Genomic DNA, 25,425 nt, shown 5'->3' with positions numbered 1-25,425 from the left:
ATTTCAAAACGCCACTTATTTCTTTTATACCGATTAAGTGCGTAATTCATATTTGCAGTTTTACAATCACTTGAATTATACGACATATTACTACATAAAAGATATTTCAAAATATTTTCAAACACTTTTCTTTTTGTTCCTACTGATTACAATGTATTCCTCATACCCGAACTTTCAAAAGTAAACCGTTATACTTAGATGAACCAGTAGATCATGCCGAGAAAGACCCGGGAAGGAATCAGCAGTGGTGTGTTTTAGGGATCCATGATGTCATCACCCTACATCACTTAAAGGAAACAAATTACGAATCAGTATGGCAGGACCATATACGAAGTGTCAGAGTAATGTCTTAGTGTGAGAAGGAGGTTCCATTGTGAACCTTCCGACTGTTAGTCTGTCAGTTACTAATTTGAACCATGACGCCAAGCTACAAAACAGATGTTTTCAAGGAGTAATGTCGACGAAATGCTTGCGGATGGAAGACAGTAGTAGTGATGTAGGGAGTTTTGAATACTAATGAGTGGGTTCGGAACTAAGTCTGAATTTGATGGTTTTATTTTTATTATAAAAAGTTATTGTGGTTTTATTTGCTGTCGTAATAGTTGCAGACAAACCCATCCATCGTGCCAAAACAAAACAAACTAAAAATATTGAAAACTGAATACGTGAAAATTTGGAGATAACTAGCACAATAAGAAATATCTCATTAGTATTATTAAAACTTACTGCGCCAATCTACGGATATATACATAGACGAAAGTATCAGGTAAGAAGTTTTTTTGTACGATGTATTGCTCGGGAGGCTAATGATTTGAGTAGGAGCTGTGACTCACACTGAATTTAGAACACTCAGCCAGCGTGTTATCGACGATAATCTGAGATGTGTGCTACTACAAGTACTTTCTGTAGAGTTGTAAGTATGTACTAACAAATGATCTGGCATTATGTGTGCAGTTTGCACAAATTCATCACCGTCCCAGACACGCGCCATGCACGTACCTTACAGTAGTGTACATGTCGTACTTCCGTCACCTGTTGTGCACTATCGCATCACACATAAAACAGGTCGTACACCTAATTCACAAATTACTGACCAAATTTGATTTTAAAATTAACGCTGTTTTAGTGGCATTGTGATTTATTTCGTTTAAGTAAGTGTGAATACCGACCTAAGTATCCTTAGACGAGTACCAAAGAACATCGTTTCGCATAATTTGTATAAAAAATATTACACAAGAGGAGACGGAAACATGTTCACAGACTGTCACAGCTGTAGCGTTGATATCAATGAATTTTAGTTTTATTGTGTTAGCACACACTGACTGGCCAGTAATGTAAGCCAATGAAAATATAATGTGTGTAGTTTTATAATTCTGATGTAGCGTCTTAGATTACCATATATAGATGTCTCTGTTTAAGAAAGGTTATCAGCAATGCAAATTCATACAGTCCTGCCTACGTCTGTAAAACGTATGCACCTGCAGTTTTACAGTTTAAGAAACGTGTAGCTGGATGGAAATGTTGTCGAGCGTCTCTTGACGACAATCCGCACGAAAAGTATCTAAAACATATTAAAAAACGAAAACATCGGAAAAAATATTGTATTCGACGATCATCGGTTAAATTGTGAGTTAGCTAAGACAATAGGTTACTCATAACAAATTTGGTTATATTTTATACTACGAACTATTAATAAGGAAGTTTTGTGCAAGACTGATACCGTATTTGTTTGAATGATGATAAAAAGCAAGGGCTAAAACAAAATGTTCAGAAATGTTGGAAACGTTTAAATAAGAATCCGTCAGCTTTTGTGCGCCAGTCTTTTACTGCGATTAGGACAAGAGTTCGTGACATCACTCCAGAAACGAAACATGAGTCATAAACATAGGTGTATACTGGGGTACTGCGTCCAAGAGAACACTTTCGAATTCATTTTCTGGGATGAGGTTTTACCAGTATTTTTTAGGATGCCGGACGTAGATCCCATTGATTCCCTCACAAAAGATTGACAATAACTGGAGGACATTAGCGCCCGATTTACTTTCTGTTAGCCTTCCTTTATTTTTGTTAATAATAATCTTGTAATGTCTTTCACGGACACTCGATTCACAACATAAAGTAAAAGGACTGTAAGGTAATTATACATCACGATCTTCAATATGTAAATGATCGTACATGTCCAGCATATAGACGGTGAGAGAATGGGTCCTGTTAGTGAAGATAATTTGCGGTACTCATGCAGTTAGGGTTTTTAAGTTGCTAATTTAGGTATACTGGACAGGTTGGATATGGAAATATTTAAGGGTATATCTTAGAATTACAGTTACAACTGTTACAAGCCACTTGGGATATACATTTCCCTATTTCAGTGCTTCGAGGCGAGTCGTCTGCACTACGTCAGCCCCGTCATTCTCACTGGTCGTTGCAGCTGCTACTGAGACTGGGTTCCTAGCCTCCAACATGTGGACCTCCAGCTCCTCGGGCGCGCTCTTCTTCCTGCTATCTGCGTTGGTTCGGCCACCGCCCTGCTTGGCTGTGCCGACCATGTCACTCGCCCATAATGCTGTTTTTGCTATCGTCGTCTCTTACCCACTGGGACTACTTCTCGAACAATGCTGTCATGGGGAAGATTTTTACTAGGCTGAAAGTTGTGAGTCACCACAACTTCCTTCAATTTGACAGAGTCACTGTAGCAACCTCAGTCAGCAGGTTACCTTCTCAATGTCATTATGAAACCTTTCGTTTGCCCCACACCTAGAACCAAATTTACTTCGTTCTGTCGCGTGCTAAGTGTGATTATTGTATGATGGCAGAGATCGTGGGAAAGGAATTAGCTAGTTGGCTTGTATGAGGGATTATTGGCCTGGCTATAATGTTAACAACCTTATCAAAAATATAAGGATTGCTAAGTGACTTGAAATAACATCAACCAGAAGTGTTTTCAAACTTTCATATTTATGCAGAAAACAGTTTCAACTTTTGCTCTACTTGCCTTTAAGGAGTTGTACCCACAAAGAAGCCAAGTCTTAGTACAGAGACGGGCCTTGGCTAGCACTCTTCCATCTGCTTTAAAGAGGGAATGTTGCCATTATCTAAACGCACACCAATTATTCGACACAAAGATTCATCTATAATTTCACTAACTGCGCTATTGCTAGTGCAGCTATTGGTGCCTAGCCCAGCCTGGCTACTCTCCTGCTTCTCTATGTCTTTCCGACTTCCTTACTTCGCGCTCCTGACTCCAGTGATTTCCCTCCTCACGGCATCTTGCTTCTGAGGAATGTTCGGCTTGCCCGCCCTTCCTCCCATGCCTTTCACTTGTCTTTGTCATGTCCTATAGTGCTCAGAGCCATTTGAACCATTTGAATAAGTCTATCCAGCTTCCTACCCACCAACATCGCAGCCTCGTTCAAATAGCTGAAGTTGTTCGGCAGGAGTACGTACTCGTCAGTGAGGGATGGTTGTATCGTACAATGAATTTTTGCAAAGACTTTTCACCTCTCAATTCATTGCTGTTACTGCCTGCAGAGTCAAAACAGTGGGTGCACAGACAGGCTTCATGAGAGCCATCTGATCGCTCACGACTGTGACAAATGAATCACTAAAACTGCAACCCTTCAGTATGCACATCTTGGAGCTGAACACCGTTCTTGAAGGTGTTGCATTTTTTTCCATCAGTGTATCTAGAAAATATTGGAACCACAATTGTCAAAAGCTGAATCACACAAAATATTACTGCCAGCCTCAAACAAACTTGCCCATCAATTTGAATTACTGTGACGGGAGACACATTGGTTCTTCAGTGTTGCCCATCATGAGCAACAGGTGATATATGACCAATTTATCGTTTAGCCTAATCAAAGTGTAAACTTAGCCCCCATCTGCCTTCGTTTCCTGCATTCTCTTGAGTCACACTTATTGACTATTGTCTGGAGACAGACTTCGTATTTCGACTAACTCCACTCCTCCGTTTTTCTGCTCCCTAGGCTGACTCTGCGCATCATTTTATAGACAGGCTCGCTTGTTGTAATGTCTGGTTCTCTCATTTCACAAATTAGGCCTCTGATTTTGAGATGGGCTGCCGTTGCTATTTTCCCCTACATTAAAATTCCACATGGACACCGTTAGTGGAACTGCTCTATTTGTTCGTGTATCAACCCGAAATGTGCAACGTGTGTACAAGAAAATGTTTACCATTTGCAACTATGTAAAATGGCTTAAGAATCATAACCGACAGGGAGCGGTGATGTCATATGGCTTTAAACACGGCAGGAAGTGCGATGTTCACAAGGAACCCTTTGAGTGCAAGGCCGCAAAAAACAAATGAAATTTACAGCATTCTACACGCCACATATTGGCCACTATTAAACCATAGTATTGGCTGCTAATGAGCACAACATGAGGCTACGGAGCGTATTTGAACAGTTTAGCCGGCCGGTGTGGCCGAGCTGTTCTAGGCGCTTCAGTCTAGCACCGCGCAACCGCTACGGCCGCAGGTTCGAATCCTGCCTCTGGCATGGATGTGTGTGATGTCCTCAGATGTTAAGTCCCATAGTGCTCAGAGCAATTTTTTTAAACTGTTTATTGGACGTGTAACTCGCAACGGTGCTACAGTGCTGTCGGTCTTGATACAAACCAGAGCGATGAAAACGATAAACAAAGTAAGCATTGTATTGTATCTACAACAGCAGTTGCCGAAGTTGACATTTCATCAGAAACAACCCAAGAAATTTCGCATAGTGAGAAAGCAGCGACAGATGAAATATTAGCATTTCTGCAAGATGATTCAGTGGTACGTGTGGGTCATATGTGCTCGACTGTGCGGACAATGTACAAGAGAAGTACAACGATGACGATACGTGCTTAACAGGTGACAGAGATACTGAAACAGGTTTCGAGCCATGTAGTTCATTATCCATGTCGGACAGAGAGCCAGAAATCCCTCTCCAGTGAAATGTAGTGAACGACAATCGTTGTCCAAGGAGCTGGTACTAACAAGGGAACCTCCCCATCGCACCCCCCTCAGATTTAGTTATAAGTTGGCACAGTGGATAGGCCTTGAAAAACTGAACACTGATCAATCGAGAAAACAGGAAGAAGATGTGTGGAACTACGAAAAAATAAGCAAAATATTCAAACTGAGTAGTCCATGCGCAAGATAGGCAACATCAAGGCTAATGTGAGCTCCGGAGCGCCGTGGTCCCGTGGTTAGCGTGAGCAGGTGCGGAACGAGAGGTCCTTGGTTCAAGTCTTTCAAAAATGGCTTGATTCAAATGGCTCTGAGCACTATGGGACTTAACATCTATGGTCATCAGTCCACTAGAACTTAGAACTACTTAAACCTAACTAACCTAAGGACATCACACAACACCCAGTCATCACGAGGCAGAGAAAATCCCTAACCCCGCCGGGAATCGAACCCGGGAACCCGGGCGTGGGAAGCGAGAACGCTACCACACGACCACGAGCTGCGGACTCAAGTGTTTCCTCGAGTGAAAAGTTTAATTTTTTATTTTCAATTTATGTGACAAACTCTTATGTTTTCATCACTTTTTTGGGAGTGATTATCACATCCACAAGAAAACCGAAATCGGGTAAGGTAGAAGAATCTTTTTACCCATTCGCCAAGTGTACAAGTTAGGTGGGTCGACAACATATTCCTGTCATGTGACGCACATACCGTCACCAGTGTCGTATAGAATATATCAGACGCGTTTTCCTGTGGAGGAATCGGTTGACCTATGACTTTGCGATCAAATGTTTTCAGTTCCCTTTGGAGAGGCACGTCCTATCGTCTACTAATCGAACTGTTTACCGGTGCGGTCGCAAAACACAGACACTAAACTTATTACAGTGAACAGAGACGTCAATGAACGAACGGACAGATCATAACTTTTCGAAAATGAAGAAATTAAACTATTCACTGGAGGGAAGACTTGAACCAAAGACCTCTCGTTCCGCAGCTGCTCGCGCTAACCACGGGGCCACGGCGTTCCTGAGCTCAATTAATCTATCTTGCACATGGACTACTCAGTTTGTATATTTTGCTTATTTTTTCATAGTTCCACACAACGTCTTCCTGTTTTCTCGATTGCTCTGTGTTCAGTTTTTCAAGGCCTATCCAGTGTGCCAACGTATATCTAAATCTGAGGGGGGTGCGATGGGAAGGTTCCCTTGTAAGCAAAGGTTCGTACATGCTATATCAGCGACAGTACAGTGAAAAAAAAACACTTATGAACAAATTTCAAATAAGTCCACAGAAAAATGATTATGTTGTGCGTTAGATAAACTACTGATATTCAATTGAGGTCAAGCCGCCCTTATTACAAAAACTGGTCTTTGCGCGTTTCAAGGGTACTCGATACAAATTACAGGATATCCATGATACTGAAGCACTGCGTTAAGCACATCAGACTGCGTGCGACATAGATGACAGAGATTTCAAAGGAAGCAATGGACGGTTGCATAGCTTCAAACAGTGCAGAACAACTGGACGACGGAACATAAGGAAGTTTCAAACGAAGCGTAAACGTGACGATGCATAGCGTGCTGCGGAATCGGACTAAAAATTTCTTTCAGTAAGAAATTTATATTAAACTATGACCTATCAGGGTTTGATGAGGAAATGCATATGAAAGGAACATTGGAAATTAGAGGTACCAAGAGAAGTATCCATCAGTGCCTCAACGCATTCGTATAAAATTATGCCGAATGTTAACCTGGATGTAAATTGTTTTTAAAATTATTTATTTTACTGCAAGAAGTTGAAGATGCTCCGCCACCTATGATTCTTTCTCGGTCTGTAAGTGCCAAGCAGTTCGCCTTCGATCTTAATGGTGCGAATTGCTGTGGTCACTGTGACGCATCATTTTTCATTCTGTGTTTGCTTTGAACATTTCTGGACTATCGACAATGTCCGTTTTGTGCAATATAATACGTAAGTCCCATAGAAGGATGATCTCTGCACTTCCGGGACGCTCGTTTCCCATCGCTCACCTGATTCACATCCTGAGTCATTACCAGCGAATATTTTTCCTGTCACAGTCGTTAACATGACACTTACAAATGAGCCTTACTAAAGACTGAACTTACGACCATTCGTCGCCAAAAGTTTAGAAACCTGCAAAAAGAGTTAGTACGTCACAACGCTGCACTGCGTCGCAACAGTCATCGTACTATGGCCCGTACTCCACGTTAGTGTACAGGGGCAAGACGTTTGATATTGACGTGGATGGGTCAACACTCACGGTGATGAATGGCAGACTTGAACTGATTTAGACAGCGAACAAAGATGTCAGGACCAGTTAATACTACACACCTGCAATCGCTACAACCTACGCAACTGAACTGCAAAACAGTTGTCTCATGTTCTGCGCAACGAGTGCGGCTCAGTGAGGGATATTGTTGACACGGAGGGGAGATTGATATTGAAGACATTGCTTCGGTTATTCATATTGCAAAATTTGTTCATATTTTCTTTTTACTTTTTTTGCTTATTAGGCCCTCTCCTTGGGTTTGAATATATTCTGTGTTTCGTTTCGCTTCCTAACACGGATGTACGTGAATTTAATTTTGAAATTAAATATTGGTGTTAGCCATACCGCATCAGCACATAATCGAAACCCTATTAAACTTTCTGTTAGCTCTCCAACCAGTTCCTAGACACAGACTTTGCTGACAAATGCATCAGTGAGAATGACGGGGCTGACGTAGTGCAGACGACTCGCCTCGAAGCACTGAAATAGGGAAATGTATATTCCAAGTGGCTTGTAACAGTTGTAACTGTAATTCTAAGATATACCCTTAAATGTTTCCATATCCAACATGTCCAGTATACCTAAATTAGCAACTTAAAAACCCTAGCTGCATGAGTACCGCAAATTATCTTCACTAACAGGATCCATTCTCTCACCGTCTATATGCTGGACATGTACGACCTCTCACTCAAGGGGTTCCTTATCAGTCAATACAGCTCCATCCAAAACCAGTATCCGGCTGACCATTGCGAACAGAACTCCATGCAATGGACACTTGGAGTTGTGTACCTCGTAACAGGAAACAGCTGATAGCCTCACATTAAGCTGCCATTCTTGAGTGGGCTAAATAAGAGAGAAACTTGACAGTAGCTGACTAGAGGCATGTATTGTAATCCAACGAGTCGCGATTTTACATCTTTCAAACGATTCATAACGTCGAATGCACCGACAATGCGCATCTACAGCTGCATGCATACTCCGCAAGCAACCGGGGCGTAGGGCACGTTCAGTAGTAATTTCCCTTCCTGTTACACTCGCAAATAGAGCGAGAGGAGCTGATTGTCTATATGCCTCCGCACGAACCCAAATTTGTCTGATCTTATGTTCGTGGTCCTTGCGCGAAATGTGCGTTGGCACCTACAGGTTCTTTCCGCAATCAGCTTCAGATGCTGGTTCTCTAAATTTTCTCAGTAGCTGTCCTCGAAAAGAAGGTCACCTTACATGCAGGGAGTCCCACTTGATATCTCGAAGTATCTCCGTTAATATCTGCGTTTTGATAGAACGCATCGGTAATAAATCTAGCGGCCCGCCACTGAATTGCTTCGATGTCGTCCTTTAGTTCGACATGATGGGGATGCCAAACAATAGATCAGTACTCAACAATGGGTCGCAGTAGTGAGCTATACGCGGTCATCTTTGCAAATGAACCACGCTTTCCTAAAATTCTCCCAAGAAACCAGTGTAAACTGTTCGTCTTCATTACCGTCGTCCTTATGTGCTCATTTATTTTCGCATCACTTTGCAACGTTTCGCCTAGGTATTTAAGCGACCTTACTGTGTCTAGTAGCACACCAATACCGCTGTATTCGAACATTATGGGGCTTTTTGTCCGACTCATCTGCAATAACTTACGTTTTTTCTACATTTAGAGATAGCTGGTATCCATCACAACAATTAGAAATTTTGTCTAATGAGGCGTTTAACCCGCAGTGTGTGAAGTCTTTTTTGTGATTTTTGGAGGTGTTTATCATCAAAAGAGTGGAGTCCACTTATTCGAGTTACCGCAAATGTGAACCAGGATGTTTTGTCTGAACATCTTCAATGCCGAAGTGTTCCCATTTCTTCTACATCTTTATGATCAGTATATTGTGAACTACCCCGTCTGTCAAGATGACAACAGCGGTGTTAACAAGGCTGCACATACATATTTTGTTGGTTTTGAAGAACACTCGTCACTCTATTGTACGACTGGCTCTCTTAGCCACATGATCTCAGTTCCATAGTAAACATAACTGCGTAATCTTCCACGGCCCGACTCAGTTGACATAAAAGTTCTCTGAGTCTCGTACCGGGTCATGATGCAGTAATATATACTGGAGGAGCTAACGTTTCAGCCATGATTTCAGTGGCCTCCTTCTGGATCTAGTGATAAATAGACTCAGGAGACCCAGAAGAAGGCCATTGTAACTGCAGACCAAACGCGTATTTCTGCAGTATGGTTTTCTACATTATGACATGGTACGACACCCATAGAAAGTGTTTGGCTTTATTTTGAGCAGCTTGAGAAATGGCGCAATCAACTTCTCTGTAGTTTGGCAGTTGTGTGAAACCTAATCATCAATGAGCGGCTTCAGCTAGATATGGCACTCCTGAAGAATTTTGTGAACTGTTTCTCGTCGAAATGCGGCCACTATCACTTCTAGAGGCGATGGTACGTGGTATTAACGTGATATATCCTGGGGGGTGAATAATTTTTCGTCAGTTGAGGTTATAGCATAACCTGTGCTATAAATGAGAACTGGTGCGAGCGATGTAGATAATTCGACGAGGGAAGATCAGTGGTGATCATTGATGTTCTGCGGTTGGGCAGTGGTTTTCGTTGAACAGATCATTTGACAACTATAGAGCCTACCTCTGTTCTGTTCTCTGCCATTTACTCTTGGTCAACGATTATCGCCGTTCGCCACCAGGCAGAAGATGTGAAGTCATCATTGTGGTCATAAATGATGGCCACTGATGTTCAGCAGAAGGACTGTGAGGGTAGTTAAACATGTCTTTTGAGGACTGTTTAACCCGCCACTGTCCAGTTGCTGGCCATATACTTCTAGTCGACATTTCTCATCACTAAGAATCATTTATCACACGTTAAGACGTGAAGTCGTCATTGTGCTCCAGATCGCTAATAGATCCTGATGGTGTCCACTAGGACTGTGGTAGTTGTTAAACACGGCTTTTCCGAACTGTTTACGCCGCCACTGTCGAATTGCCGGCCAATTACATCTAGTCGACAATTGTCATCACACACCATCAGTCCTCAGAAGAGAGATGTGAAGTCCTCACTGTGCTCCAGATCAAAAGTGGCTATTGGTGGTCTCAAGTAGGACAGTAGTGGTCGTTAAACACGGCTTTTTAGAACTGTTTGCCTCGCCACTGTCTTACTGCTGGCCATTTACATCTGGGCGACGATTGCCATCACGCACGACCATTCGTCGGAAGAGAGATGTGAAGTCGTCACTGTGCTCCAGATCAAAAGTTAGTACTGGTGGTCTGCAGTAGGACAGTGATGGAGGCAAACACGGCTTTTCAGAACTGTTTCCCTCGCCACTGTCTTACTGCTGGCCATTTGCATGTCGACGACGTTTGTCATCACACACCACCAGTCATCAGAAGAGAGATGTGAAGTCGTCACTGTGCTCCAGATCAAAAGTTGCTACTGGTGGTCTGCAGTAGGACAGTGGTGGTGGCAAACACGGCTTATCAGAATTGTTTGACTCGCCACTGTCTTACTGCTGGCCATTTACATCTGGGCGACGATTGCCATCACGCACGACCATTCGTCGGAAGAGAGATGTGAAGTCGTCACTGTGCTCAAGATCAAAAACGGCTACAGGTGGTCTGCAGTAGGACAGTGGTGGTCGTTAAACACTGCTTTTCATAACTGTTTGCGCCGCCGCTGTCTTACTGCTGGCCATTTACATCTGGACGACGATTGTCATCACGCACGACCAGTCATCAGAAGAGAGATGTGAAGTCGTCACTGTGCTCAAGATCAAAAACGGCTACAGGTGGTCTGCAGTAGGACAGTGGTGGTCGTTAAACACGGCTTTTCAGAACTGTTTTCGCCGCCACTGTCTTACTGCTGGCCATTTACATCTGGACGACGATTGCCATCACGCACCACCAGTCATCGGAAGAGAGATGTGAAGTCGTGACTGTCCTCGTGGTCTGCAATAGGACAAAGGTGGTCGTTAAACACTGCTTTTCAGAACTGTTTTCGCCGCCACTGTCTTACTGCTGGCCATTTACATCTGGTCGACGATTGTCATCACGCACCACCAGTCATCGGCAGAGATATGTGAAGTCGTCACTGTGCTCCAGATCGAGGGTGGCTATTGATGGTCTGCAGTAGGATAGTGGTGGTCGTTAAACACGGATTTTCATAGCTGTTTAGGTCGCCACTGTTTATAATATTGTAGTCTATAAAATAATTTGTTTTTCATTCATTTTACTGAGTTTTTTCAATGATGTCTCCATATTTTTAGGACTAGCCTACATTGAGGCAACACGTCGAAGTTTTTTCAACTTCCCAATATTAGTTTAGATTCAGAATGAGGAAAAATAGTGAGTGTGTGTTACATTTCAGCATGATAGTTTAAGACAGGTCACTTTACAATATTGTTTACCGCATTATTCTTTAATTTATTATCAGGTGAATGTGGATATGTCCTTAAAAGTAAATGACAACCCACATTAAGGCCACTTGTTCTACTGAACAAAAAAATGGGTGGAGTTGCAGCCACTGATCATGAAGGGAAGGATAGAGGGGGAGGTTGAAAATACAATTCCAAAAACTAGTTTGCCAGTTCTGTAGTGAAATGTTATTTTGACACTTTCGAATGACATTACCCTCGAAGGTAAATTACAATAATATGTTTACGGATGTGAAGTGTTGGTAATTTTTTGTAGTGTAATTACTCCATATTATTGTGCACTTAAAATCCATTGAAAGAGTTTAGAATGAAATATGGCGGAATAATCAATAATAATTGATTACTTTAGAATGTATTTACGAGTCTATCTTAAGAAAGCTTCATTCCTGTCCTACAATACTTCATTTTGTAACTGATGTACATATGAAACAAATATTTTAGGTGGTAATTTAATCTTTGTTTTATGACATATTGTCTATAACCAACAACTAGTAATTAACTCGATAATGCTTCGTTTCTTTATCAAGTAGTTTACTAAATGTATTTATCATCTTATTCCCATTTCTAACAGAAAAAATTCATCTATTCAACGTATAATAACTGATTTGTTTAATGGTTACCAACAATATTGTTTAATAGTCGTATCTGGACGCTGTATGAAATGCTTATCTGACATTAATATAGCGTTTTCTCTCTTGGTACCGCTGGATAACTATCTTGCCCTTCAGTTCTCATTTTGACAACAAAACACTGAATTTGTGCTTTCTGTTTACTGAATTCTGCCAATCTTTCAGGATTTGGCAGTGGAGAGTGAAAATTGGCTAGTATTTTGGAATATAATACGACATTAATAAATTGTTGATACTGTTTAGGGCTCTCCAGGTTGCATACGACTCCATAGATTGTGATAATTCTATTTTATGCTTGGGCTAAAGGTGTTCAAGAAACAGAAATGAATGTGACTACGTCTTGATGCATTTGTCAGCAAAGTCTGTGTCTAGGAACTGGTTGGAGAGCTAACAGAAAGTTTAATAGGGTTTCGATTATGTGCTGGTGCGGTATGGCTAACACCAATATTTAATTTCAAAATTAAATTCACGTACATCCGTGTTAGGAAGCGAAACGAAACACAGAATATATTCAAACCCAAGGAGAGGGCCTAATAAGCAAAAAAAGTAAAAAGAAAATATGAACAAATTTTGCAATATGAATAACCGAAGCAATGTCTTCAATATCAATCTCCCCTCCGTGTCAACAATATCCCTCACTGAGCCGCACTCGTTGCGCAGAACATGAGACAACTGTTTTGCAGTTCAGTTGCGTAGGTTGTAGCGATTGCAGGTGTGTAGTATTAACTGGTCCTGACATCTTTGTTCGCTGTCTAAATCAGTTCAAGTCTGCCATTCATCACCGTGAGTGTTGACCCATCCACGTCAATATCAAACGTCTTGCCCCTGTACACTAACGTGGAGTACGGGCCATAGTACGATGACTGTTGCGACGCAGTGCAGCGTTATAACGTACTAACTCTTTTTGCAGGTTTCTAAACTTTTGGCGACGAATGGTCAACACGAAAGATATTTCCTTTTAGTGGCTTGTCTTAATCACCGCATTTGCAATCGCAACTGCTTTCTAACTATGACGCTTCGACAGCGTTGCCAAAAACATTCTTCTCCCGGGCGCTCCGTTTGGCCGTAGTGTACAGCAACCAACTTTGCGTCTAAATGTTCATTGAAAGTTACGGGAAATCTAAGCCTATTCAACGGCAACTCATCAACACAACGTCCGCAGTATCAAACGTGAGCGTGGTTTTCAGCTAGCTGTGAATTCGCTCCACGATTCCGTTAGCGAATGGTTAGCATGGGGTAATTCGAAACGTTTCGTTCTCTGAAGCATCGTCCAAATCTTGATCAAACATTGTTCTATCTGTCTTCCTTGATTAGTGGTTATGAACGTAGGATTACTCCGAAACGTGGTATACCTTCTCGTTAGAAAGTGTTTGTGACTGTGTTTGTCGTAGCATCTGGCATTTTAAAATTACTGGTTAGCTTCTACAGCAATCTATTAATGTTAACCAATAAAGATTTGTCTTTTGTAGTGGCAAGACCCTGTGTGGATAAATCAAATAATGGGTGGGGTGGTTCAAAGGAACCACGTATTATTGACGTAAATTCCTTCTGCAATGGCCACACGTATGCAGTTTCATTCAACCGTGGTTTTGCTCTAAGACTATGGAGCAAGGCAGTTGCAGTTCCATGAAACTTTGCTGCTAGTAATGCCCGAAGTCGAACGGTAGACACATCCAGATACAACGTTATCCTCGTATTTGGCATAGTGGATCGACGCTGTGGGCTCTACATCTACATCAGTACTCCGCAAACCATTTGACGGAGTGTAGGGGGCGGTAATTCTTATACCATTAGCTGAATCTTCCCTGTTCCATTCGAGAACCGGGTGTGGGGAGAATGATTGTCGGTGAGCCTCTGTAGTAGCTGTAATTTCTCAAATTTTCTCGTTGTGCTTATTTCGCAAGCCCTACTTGGGGGTAAGTGATATGTTGCCGACTCTTCCCGGAAAATACTCTCTTGAAATTTCAATAGTAAACCTCTCTGTGACGCACACTGTTGATATGTGTTTGTTTTAACGTTGTTTATATGCGCTAAGAGGATGTTTTGTGTATCCATGCCCGAAGACCGACAAGTGTATCCTTTTCTAACATCCAACTCGGCTTTAAATCGTTCCACCTTTCAACCACAGGACGTGGATAAAGTCGTTTCTTCAGAATGGCAGCTCACGCTTTTAGTAGATGATGGCTGCAAAAATATAACGTTCATGTAACAAACCTACCCATCACAAAAATGAGAAATCATTTAAGAACTCGGGATGATGAAGGTGTCTTCCTCAATTGTATATCTCTATGGAAAAGAAACCAGCAGTGAGTTGTGTAGGAAAGACATTCAGCTTACAGCTTTGAATTTCCGAATCTCCCCACAGAGAAGAACAATGTTTGTGTTTGAGAGATTGAAGTAACACTATCTCTCTCGGATAAAGTCTACACGGACAGAAATGAAAAGTGTTACAGATGAACTCATTGATCAAATGCTACATTCATGGCTGTGGGATGTGTTCTTTAAATTCCACTCTTATATCAACGTATTTGAAGTACATAAAAAAGGCAGTATCACAAATGAAGAATGTTGTGAGATAGTGATCACTGTTTCGGTGAGCGTGACATTACTGGAAAAGTTCAGGCTGAGACCTTGACAGAGAATGCACGAAGGTATTCGTGTCGCTTACTGCCATTTTTCAGGCTACGAAAAATGTCGAATCTTTGGCATGAGGAAGCATTTTTAAGAGCATCATACCGACAAGTCGCAGAGTTAGTTGGCTGGCTCAGGACGAGCAGTGAGATGAATGCAGAACAACTGAGTGCCAAGAAGAGTACTCACGGGTTATTCCAGAAGAGGACATTGTAAGATTGTTCTACTCTCTGTGACAAATGGACGAATGACGATAGAAGAAGTTAGAGGTTCCAGGCAGATTGTCACCACGAACATTCTGGAACATGTTACTGGAAGTTGGGTTGAGACCTCCACTTGCTATGCGCCGTTTACCGCTCGCACTGTACCACACAAAACAGAGATTTTCATAGTGTAGGGCTACAGTCCACTGGAAAATAGCATAGAATTCTGTGGAATTCAGCAGTGAGTTTCGCTTCTATTTATTGCAGTCAGAGCGTCGCCGACATGTCCATAGATGACTTACCGGAAGGTCAGATGAAATACTAGTTCTCGAGGCCCATGCCTCTCCATCTCCTGGAATCACGGTGTGGGGAGCTAGTGAATATGGCAACAGAACTGGACTGGTAATTACCGAAGGCAGGCTAAATGTTCGCCAGTATGTGGCAAAAATGGTCAACCCTGTCAGCAGTGCAATAGTCTGCTCTTCAGCCAAGGGTATTTATAAAGAGATAATAAAGATGAAAGAAAGATATGAGGACTGTTTATGGCTTCAGTTAAAAAGATGAGTGACAGACAACTAAAAGAACGAAAAGCATATACAAGGTAAAAACACAGTTGATATGAGGTGATATTCTTCTATGAAAAACACTGGAGCACTGCACTTTCAGTGCCGGCCTGTGTGGCCGAGCGGTTCTAGGCGCTACAGTCTGGAACCGCGCGCCCGCTACGGTCGCGGGTTCGAATCCTGCCTCGGGCATGGATGTGTCTGATGTCCTTAGGTTAGGTAGGTTTAAGTAGTTCTAAGTTCTAGGGGACTGATGACTTCAGATGTTGTGTCCCATAGTGATCAGAGCTATTTGAACCATTTGCACTTACAGTTAACTTCTGAAGGACTGGAGCTGGGTGAGAAAGTGGTCTGGGAGCAGACAATGTGTTCCATCGAGATTCGGGATGTGCATATATAGATACCAGTCTGTTAGGGGGGGAGGGGGAAACTATTGAAATGATAGGTGGTAGGTGAAGCAGATTGTGGTAATACAGAGGTGGGAAGGATAGAGGGTGAGGTGGAGTAATGGTGCGTGAAGAGAGTAGTGGTACATGAAGAGAGAGAGAGGAGTGTCTAGAGAGGAAAGGACAGAGGAGCCCTGATGTGGAGTAGGATAGGTGGGGAACGTTTTAAGTTGGTAGGAGGGATAAAAATCAGGGTACATTTGATTGTCTTGGATAGGGAGTTGGTTGAATTAGCACTGAGGTAGAATATGGAGTCTGTATAGGTGTAGGGATGAAAGGATGTGTTTGTGAAGGGGCGGCAGCATACCAGGGTTAGTTATCAGAGGAGAGACAATGGGGTTATTGGTATCTAGTTTGCAGATGGTATAGAGGATCTGGAGGTGTTCGATGTGAGTGAGTGAGTGAGGACGGATCGGAAATTGATAAGATGGAATCCATGTGGAGGAAGATAAAATGCAGAAAACGAGATGGAGTGCATGATGTTCGAGGATATGGAGGTACTTAGAGAACATGGCTGGGGTGGATACCCATGCCACACTGGCTTAACAAAGGATGGGTCAGATAGGGTTATGTAGGTGTGGAGAATAGTGGAAGGGTGTAATCCACGAGTTCAACCTGTTAGTAATTTTTGTAGTTTTAGCCTATTGTGGGCTTTATGTTGGATAGTTAGTAGGTGAGGTTTCAATGTTAGTTTCTGTTCAAGGATTACTCCAAGGTATTTTAGTTTGATAATTAACTGACTAGGATGGGTATAATGGGTATGGTAGGTGTCATGGAGACATATGGTGTGGGTCGTTTGCCCTATAATTATTGTCTGGCTTCTGGGGTTGATCTTGAGGAGTCATTGGTTACATACGGAGGTAAACTGATTCGAGTGGGTGTGGAAGGGTTTTTGGCATTTCTGTAGTGTAGGGTAGAGGGGGAAGAAAGCAGTGTCATCAGCATACAGAAGGAGGGGGACTAGTGGGGATGGTTCGGGATATTAGTTGTGTAGAGGGGTTCAAGTGGCTCTGAGCACTATGGGACTCAACTGCTGAGGTCATTAGTCCCCTAGAACTTAGAACTAGTTAAACCTAACTAACCTAAGGACATCACACACATCCATGCCCGAGGCAGGATTCGAACCTGGGACCGTAGCGGTCTCGCGGTTCCAGACTGCAGCGCCAGAACCGCGCGGCCACTTCGGCCGGCTGTGTAGAGGGGATGAAGTAGAAAAGGGAGGATGGAGCCTTTGGGAACTGCTGCAGAAGGATGGAAGGTCCAAGAATTGACACCACCTCTGGAATTCTGCTGGGGATCTACTATGGATGTCGAGGTCAGTGTCAATAATATAGGTGGAAAAAGAATGATCCATGTGAGCGAGGAAGTCATAGGGGATAGGGGCACTAGTCAGATGTAGATGGTTGCACAGGTAATGGTTAAGGTATAGAAAAAGAGAGTAAGGATAAAGTGGTTGGTGTTTGTATTGTATAAGGGTTTTGGCGATAAAGGGATATTCTTGTGGCAGCCAATTGCAACTTGCCCCTGGTCAGGGGAAGGGCTTTACCTGTGTCATGGAGGATATAGTGACAGGTTTGGATGTGTGAGAGGGTTGGAGGAACATGTCATTAAGGATAAATGTAAGGACATTGTGTTGGGACAAGGCATGCATTAAAAGAAGTTTTTTGGTGGGTATGGAGCGGACGCTGTGGTGCAAGATTTTGTAGTGCTGTCATGCCATTGCAAGAAAAGTAACAGTGGTGTGTGTGGGTGAGGACTACGTGGACCTTAGACTATGATGTCAAGATGGGTGAAGAGAAATTGGATCTGGTTGTTGGAGTAGGTAGTTGGGATGTGTGAGGAGCATGCGAGATGTGATGAAGTGTGTGTGGACTTGGAATGGATTAATGGTTTGGAGGACGATGGTTATGAATTTGATGTCTTCAGAAGTGGGTGCTGGGTGAGGGGAATTGTTGGGATGTATGGGGGTATCAGTTGAATGGATTGGGACAATGAGGTCTGGTTTGGTTGGTTATGGATTGGCTTTGCATTTCACGGAATAGGTGGTGTATGAGTCATTGTAGGTGTTGCAAGTAGAAGGGGAACCTAGGTTAGGGCAATGTTTAAGTAAACTGGAGGTTTTGCAGTGTGGACAGGTGGGAGGGTTTTTACCATCTGCAGTTAGATGATCATCATAACAAAGACAATTTTGACAGAAGTGGAACTGAGGATGGGATTTGGAATGTTGAATCTTGTGGCAGTATTGGTGTATCAGGGCTCCCTCTTGAAGTGGAGGTGGATTCAGTACATACATTGATGAGGTGAGTGGAACTGTGTGTTCATTGCTGATCTTCAGGACTTTTCGGACTTATAAGTTTGGGTTGGTGTTCGGTTTGCATTCCAATTTCACATGTGATCTCAATGTCAATCCTGGTGATCAATGTAGTCAGGGTGAGATGAGGGGAGGATTGTGGGGATGTTGGGGTTGTGTGGTATTTAGTAATGGTATTGAGGCTTTGGGAGAAAAGGTAAAGTGAGGAATTTTGGAGAGGAGGTAACTCTGGAATTTGAGGTTGAGGGAGTTAACTAATACAGCATCTTTTCTAAGGATGTGTAGGCTAAATAAGTAATATTTTCTTGGCAGTTTGGTGTAGGAATACGACTAATGTTGTTATTTTGTTGCGTTTTTAAGGGTTGTTGCTGGGAAGTATGGTTATGGTATGGAGGTGGCGGGATGTGACGTTGTTGGGGAGTACCATTCAGCGGTGGAGGCTCTTCAGCATGGTACCATGGTGCTCGTTGGCTGGTGCAGAGGGTATCGATGAGATGATGGTGGTGATGTCATCTGAGGCTCTTAACTGCGGTAGTGGTGGATGTGGTGGTTGATGAGTCATGGCTGAAAGAGGAAATGTAAGGGGAGCCAGGGATGGAGGGAGATGCATGAGTTACAGTTGTTGTGGGAGAAGACGAGGATGAGGACAAAGCAGTATTTATTCTCGAGAAGAGGACTGGCTACAACCCTTGAATGATGCACATTTGTAATTTTTTCCTTTATTGAATTTCCATTCCCTCCCCACAGGAGTGGAGGGGGGGGGGCTGGAAGCAGCGTAATATGCCCCTTTGAAGCCTAAAGATGTTAAAACATAATGAAGAGATAGTAAAACAATAAAAATAGGTGACAAAACGGTGACTGTTTAAAACTGGAACATGACAAAAAGTTTCGAACTGAAAAAAAAAACAAAGGGTTGGTGATGGTGAGTAAAACACATAGTAATTAGACCGGTACAATTGAAAGACACGATGACAGTCCGGTTTCTGTTCGAAAGAGTTAAAAATCACACATAGGGAAAGTATCGTGTCTGTTCGCAACACTGAAAGGGGACACACAACACTGAACATTCACTTAAAACTGCACCATAGAGGAGACATGACAGCAGATAATTGGGGGGGGGGGGGGAAGGACCTGGACCGATGAGGGTGAAAAAAGGGGGAGAGGAAAATAAAAAGGAGGTAGCCAATGGCGGGAGAGGACATATAAAAGCGCACACAGGGCAGACACGGGAAGGAGTGGGGAAGGCAAAGGAGGGGAAAGCAAAAGGACTCGGGGGAGAGAATGGAGTCAAAGATATGGTAGGAGGGAAAAAACAGGATGGAAGTGGGGGAGAGGGAACCTGGGAAAGGGACAGAGGGAGGGAGGGGGAGATAAGGATCAGAGTTGATAGGAGGGATAAATGAAGGGAGAGAGGGCATCATCCAAGAGAGGGAATTGACAGTAGCCACCTTGGAAAAGGAGATGAAGGGTGTAGAGGTGGAGGGTTGGGGGGACATGAGTGAAGGTGTGGCAGTGGGTGGAGGAAAAGAAGTTTGTGAGAGGGCAGGGAGCGGGTATTATGGTGGAGGATACTGTAATGCACATTTATCAAATTTTTTTTCTTTATTGTGATTTCATTCCCCTGCCCATATGGGCATGGGAGAGCTGTCAGCGGCACAGTCCGTCGCTCTTCAGCGGAGAGACATAACAACTTAAAATAAGAATAAAATGTTACATACATAACGCGAGAAATGGGAACTTAAAACAGAATAATGGGAGAAAATGGAGGTAAAAAATAAACTAACATGGAGACGTTCATGGAGGACAGTTAAAAGTCACCAGAAAGTTAAAAAACACAGTTGATGATTCTTCAGAACTCAGAGAAGACACTGAATGGACATGCACACATTAAAAGTCAGCCACAGTAGTAAGAACACTCCAGAACAACACACTTAAAACCCACTCGGAGCACACACGACGACGGATAAAACTGCCAGGTGGGACCTGCCGAGGGAAAGGGCAGAGAGGATGGAAAAGGAGGGGAGAGCATGGGGCAGCAGGGGAAGTGGCAGGATGAAGAGAGGAGGGGCATCAGTGGGTATACGAAGAGGCAGGAGACGTGTGGGGCGGGAGATGAAGAGGGAAGACAGGGCAGGAGGGAGCGCAGAGATACTGAAAGGAGGCACAAGAGATGGAGGGGTAGTAGGTGGGGGAAGTCGCTCAGGAGGAGGGAGGGGGAGGAGAGGGAGCCCCGAGGAGGAGGCAGGTAGATGGGGTTAGAGTTGGTAGCAAGGGTAGATGTCAGGGCGAAGCTCGTCTTCCGGGAGGGGTAGATGGTGGAAGTTGCGTTGGGAAAGGAGATGGAGTGTGTGGAGATGGAGAGAGGGTGGGACACAACGGTAAAGGCGCGGCAACTGGTCGGGGGTGGAGAGGAAGGGAGACACCAGGGGGTGAGGGGGATCAAGGCGGCGGACAATATATAGTGTGCGGATGTGTTCAAGGAAAAGGAGAATGTGGGGGAAGGGGACAAGGCCATAGAGGATGCGCGTGGGGGACGGAAGGCAGATGTGGAAGGCGAGACGGAGCGCATGGCGTTCGAGGATTTGGAGGGCTTTATAGAACTGGGGAGGGGCGGAAATCCAAGATACGCTGGCATAACAGAGGATGGGGCGGATCAAGGATTTGTAGGTGTGCACATTTGTCAATTTCATGTAAAGCTATAAATCATTCGGCATTGTATATTAGAATGAGTAGATAGCATATTTCTCTATAAACAATAAGAAACCATCATCCGCTTGTAAAATATAAATAACGTATTACCGAATTGTATTTGTTGAAAGGGAATTTTACCTTAAACACTATTCCACAAACCCGAAACAGCGTAATAAAAGCAAGTCCAGTTTCATATGCTGCTTATTCCTTTTAGCAGCATATGGCGGTACTGTAGGAAACGAGTGCTTTACTGCCACCAGCAGACAGCTGTATTGTAAAATCGAGCAATGTTCACCTTTTGTACTCTAACATCTTACAGCCACCAATAGATGGCTGCACGATTAAAAAACGCAACAGACTTATTAGTTAATTAAGTTCCACATCTACGATCTTCAAAATTCTAAAATATCTGCAAAATACATAGTTGAGGTTAGTACATGAGAAAATGCTTTTCTGCTTTTGCTTTGCTACCTTCTTTTTCAGTTCCTGTCTCGTCCTTGAGTAACTGGACGCTAACTTCGGTGCCAGTAACAACCTACACATATGCCCAAAATTTCTGTGGATTTCGTGTAAGAATTTTCGCTATGGTAGTCACTGAAGATTTCTGGGATTGCTCGCTTCACAGACAAATACGTCTCATTCAGAATCTGTATAACTATAGTCCACCGTTTTTTTACATCTATACTGCAGCAGTCCCTGTTTCTTTAGGAGTTTCTTTACAGTGACTGTATACCATGAAGAGTCCTTCCCATCACTAACTGTTCTACTGGGTCATATCTATCCAGTGGATGATTAACTATACTTTTAAATTTGAGCCTAGTTTCTCTACATGTTCCAGTCATGAGATACAAGTTCCAATCCCTCATTGAGATATGACAGTACAGCTTTATTATCTGGGTTTAGTTGCCTTTTGTACTTTGGTAATCGTCCTTGCTACAGCTACCTGGAGGTCACTGATACCAGTTTCCATGTGGACATCCCCCCTCAAATTAGGTCCCATTTATTTCCACCATTGGGGAGGTTTCCAAACTGTCTCTTCTAGATACTTTTCAGAGAAGGCATTCAGTTTCATAGCACGTCTTGTCATGCCGACCCATTACCAAAACTTCAATTATGTCAATTAATTGTTGGATCATTAAAGTCTCCTATGATGATTGCAGTACGATTGGAGGACTTACGAGCTAGCGCACTCATGTCTTCTCTAAAATCTTCGGTTCTGTCAGGTGGTGAGTCTGGTGGTCGATAGGAGGATCAAGCTATAAATTTATTCCCACCGCTGTTCCTGAGTCTTATCGAAACAGTATCACGTGTAGCTTCAATGTCTATCTCGATGGATCTGTGTTTCTTGTCTACTGTGACAAATACACCACTTCCATTTCCCATTAGCCTATCGGTTCGATATACGATTAAATTATTTCCAAAACCGTCGGTGCTGTCAAATTCGGGTTACAATCAGCTTTGAGTACCAGCTGTATGTGAGCTTCAGTGCTTTTTACTAGCGCCTCAAACCATAGCGTTTCTTGTTATTAGTTCGGCTGTTGACTAGTAGGATTTTAATAATCTCGCCTTTGGTGACATTTGTTTGGATCTTACAATAATACTTCTGGGTATCCTACAACTATCATTATCTTGACTGTATGAGGAGTCACCTAATCTAAAAAATCCCTAGGTGTACCCCATACACAATCAACTACTTGGGCAGCAGCCTCAGATGTGTAGTGCACACCTGGCCCATTTAGGGAAACCTAACATCTCCTTATTATTTGAAGCCATCAGACTTGAAAGCATTTCGACTCGTGAATTAAAAATTAATCAAGCTTTGTAGATGTTGTGCACTGACGATTATGAACACCTGGTTAACAGCTAACTTCTCCAACTGTGAATCGCGTACAGCAGAGATTCTCCGTGGGCTGGATTAGACAATTACTTGGTAGATTTTTGGATGTACACTGGTTGTGAAGTACTTCCTGTCACCCACGATAAAAAACGATATATTTGGTTTTAATGTGCGGACACATCGTAAATACTAAACAGATCAATAAAAATAAACTTTTTTCTGTCTATCATTAACTGCAATTCAATATTACTTTGATTTTAGCCTCTTCGAAATAAACACCCTTTTCTCTCAGAATAACTGCGCAAACCCTTGGCAATCTGGATACTGATTATTCCAAAGATGTGTAGATAAATTGTTCCATAGCTTTTTAACATTACCTAGGTTTTCTGACCTCCCTATCAAGTTCATCATAAATGAGTTCAAGGGGGTTTGAGGCAGGTGACTTACATTACCGAACCATGTTCTTCAGATCCTTACTTTTCTCTTTTCTGTTGACGTACCACTTGCATAATTTAGAATCATGTTTGCGATCATTTTTGAGGTGCAGAACAAACCCACCACTAATATGTCTCTTGTCAGATGGAAATGCATTTTTATCAGTATTTTTTGGTGTCCGTCCTTCTTTAATGTTCCATTAATTCTCATTAACACCCGCAGTACATCCCCACACCGTGACCGACCTTTCACCATGCTTCACCACTCCCTTCACACACTGACTCTTTATACGTTCTGCACTTGACGAGCAAACATTAGTCCGTCAATAACACCTTGGGTCGTTGCTCTACGCACCAGATTTTATGTTGCTTAGCCCATAGCAATCTTTTTACCTGATTCTGTTTGCATTATAAAGGTTTATTTGGGCGCTATGCCCTCCTTTAAACCTTGTTCACACAGACGGCGGTAGACTGATGGGACAGAGATTAGAGCTGCTCGCATGCTATTTACTCCCTCGGGAATTTCAGTTGCCGTACGAATCCTGCGACGTTTACTCTGTATACATATTAACTGATCTTCCTTGTATGATGTTACTCGGCGTCTTCCAGCTCGCGAAACAAATGCACTGGCATCAGTTTGCTAGAACCGTTGCAGTATTTAAACCACTGTAGATTGTGCTGCACCAACTCTTTTTGCTGTTTTTCCGCTAGACTTGTCTTCCTGAAGTAGAGTTTCATTTAAGTTTACATCACTACAAACTGGGCTACACTATCTTTTGCTGCTATTGTTCTACTAGAATAGCCTATGGCTATTCGAATGGAACTGTCTTTGGTGAAGGCACGTACTGTTGTTGTGGATACTCATCAGCACCCCTCTATTCGAACAGCCAGTCAGATAAACAACAGAGGCACTTAGTCTTTACATGTTTATATTGGTTTTGTCATCAGAACGGGGGATATGATAGAATATTCGAAACAGAGTTAATGTTTTAAACACGTATCATAGTTGTTATATGTGATCGAAAACTTTTGACCGGTAGTGTATGCGGCACCAGATGCCTCCACATAGGTCACGTTTAAATTACGGCTGTTGGTCTGAGAGTGCCGAGCTGGCGCGGCAAATGTTTTCCGTGGGTATCAGATCGTACGAATTTGGTCCCCAAGACATCAGCCTCAGATCATTATCACGCTCTTCAAAGCACTCTAGTCATCGAGGAAGATACCAAGAAGGAATGCAGTTGTTATGCAATAATGTTCACGTAGGTCATAGTAGACGTGGTGAATTTGATTGTGACCATAGATCCCATAGATGTCCAGTTGAATATCCCCCATAACTCTCCACTATAAAGGCATATCCCGATACGACCATTGACCTATTGCTATCCCGCTTTACACAGAGGCAAGTCCTCGACCTCAACGTTCTGTGATGAGGCATAGACGTCCAACACCTTGTCGCCTACTCATGGTATCACCGTCCTTCAGCCACTTTCCATTGCTGCTCACGACATTGGCAACCAAAAATTCATACAGGTCTGCCGTTTCCGAGTTGTTCATTCCCAGGCGTCAAGCCATAACGTCCCACATTTTGTGAAGTTTGTGTCAGTGGATTTTCTCATTTGCGGCCCATTTCAACGTCAGAATGAATCCCCATTCCTCTCGGCTGCGTATACAGCTGGTCAGAAACATTCTGAAAAGCTTGTAAGGGTGTTGCATAATATGTTGTGCTCAGAAATAAATGTTAAGAAAAAAATCAATATGTTGCACCGTATCCGCTTTAATTGGCATTGAAGTTTGCCAATCGGGCCGACGCAAGCACAAATTCCAGTGGTCATGCAACTACTGTCAGTTACTGTCATCTCGTAGACGACAGCGGACGAGACTGTTCACTATGTGACTCGGATTCGATCCATACTACCCTCTCATGTCCAATTTTTATATCGCTCTCTTGTTCGGTTTTAGGAAACGAATCGAAAGACACGTTTGGTGACAGCTTC

Source organism: Schistocerca serialis, chromosome 3 (assembly GCF_023864345.2).
Source record: "Schistocerca serialis cubense isolate TAMUIC-IGC-003099 chromosome 3, iqSchSeri2.2, whole genome shotgun sequence".
Taxonomy (NCBI): Eukaryota; Metazoa; Arthropoda; class Insecta; order Orthoptera; family Acrididae; genus Schistocerca; species Schistocerca serialis.
Note: the sequence above shows the minus strand (reverse complement) of the source record.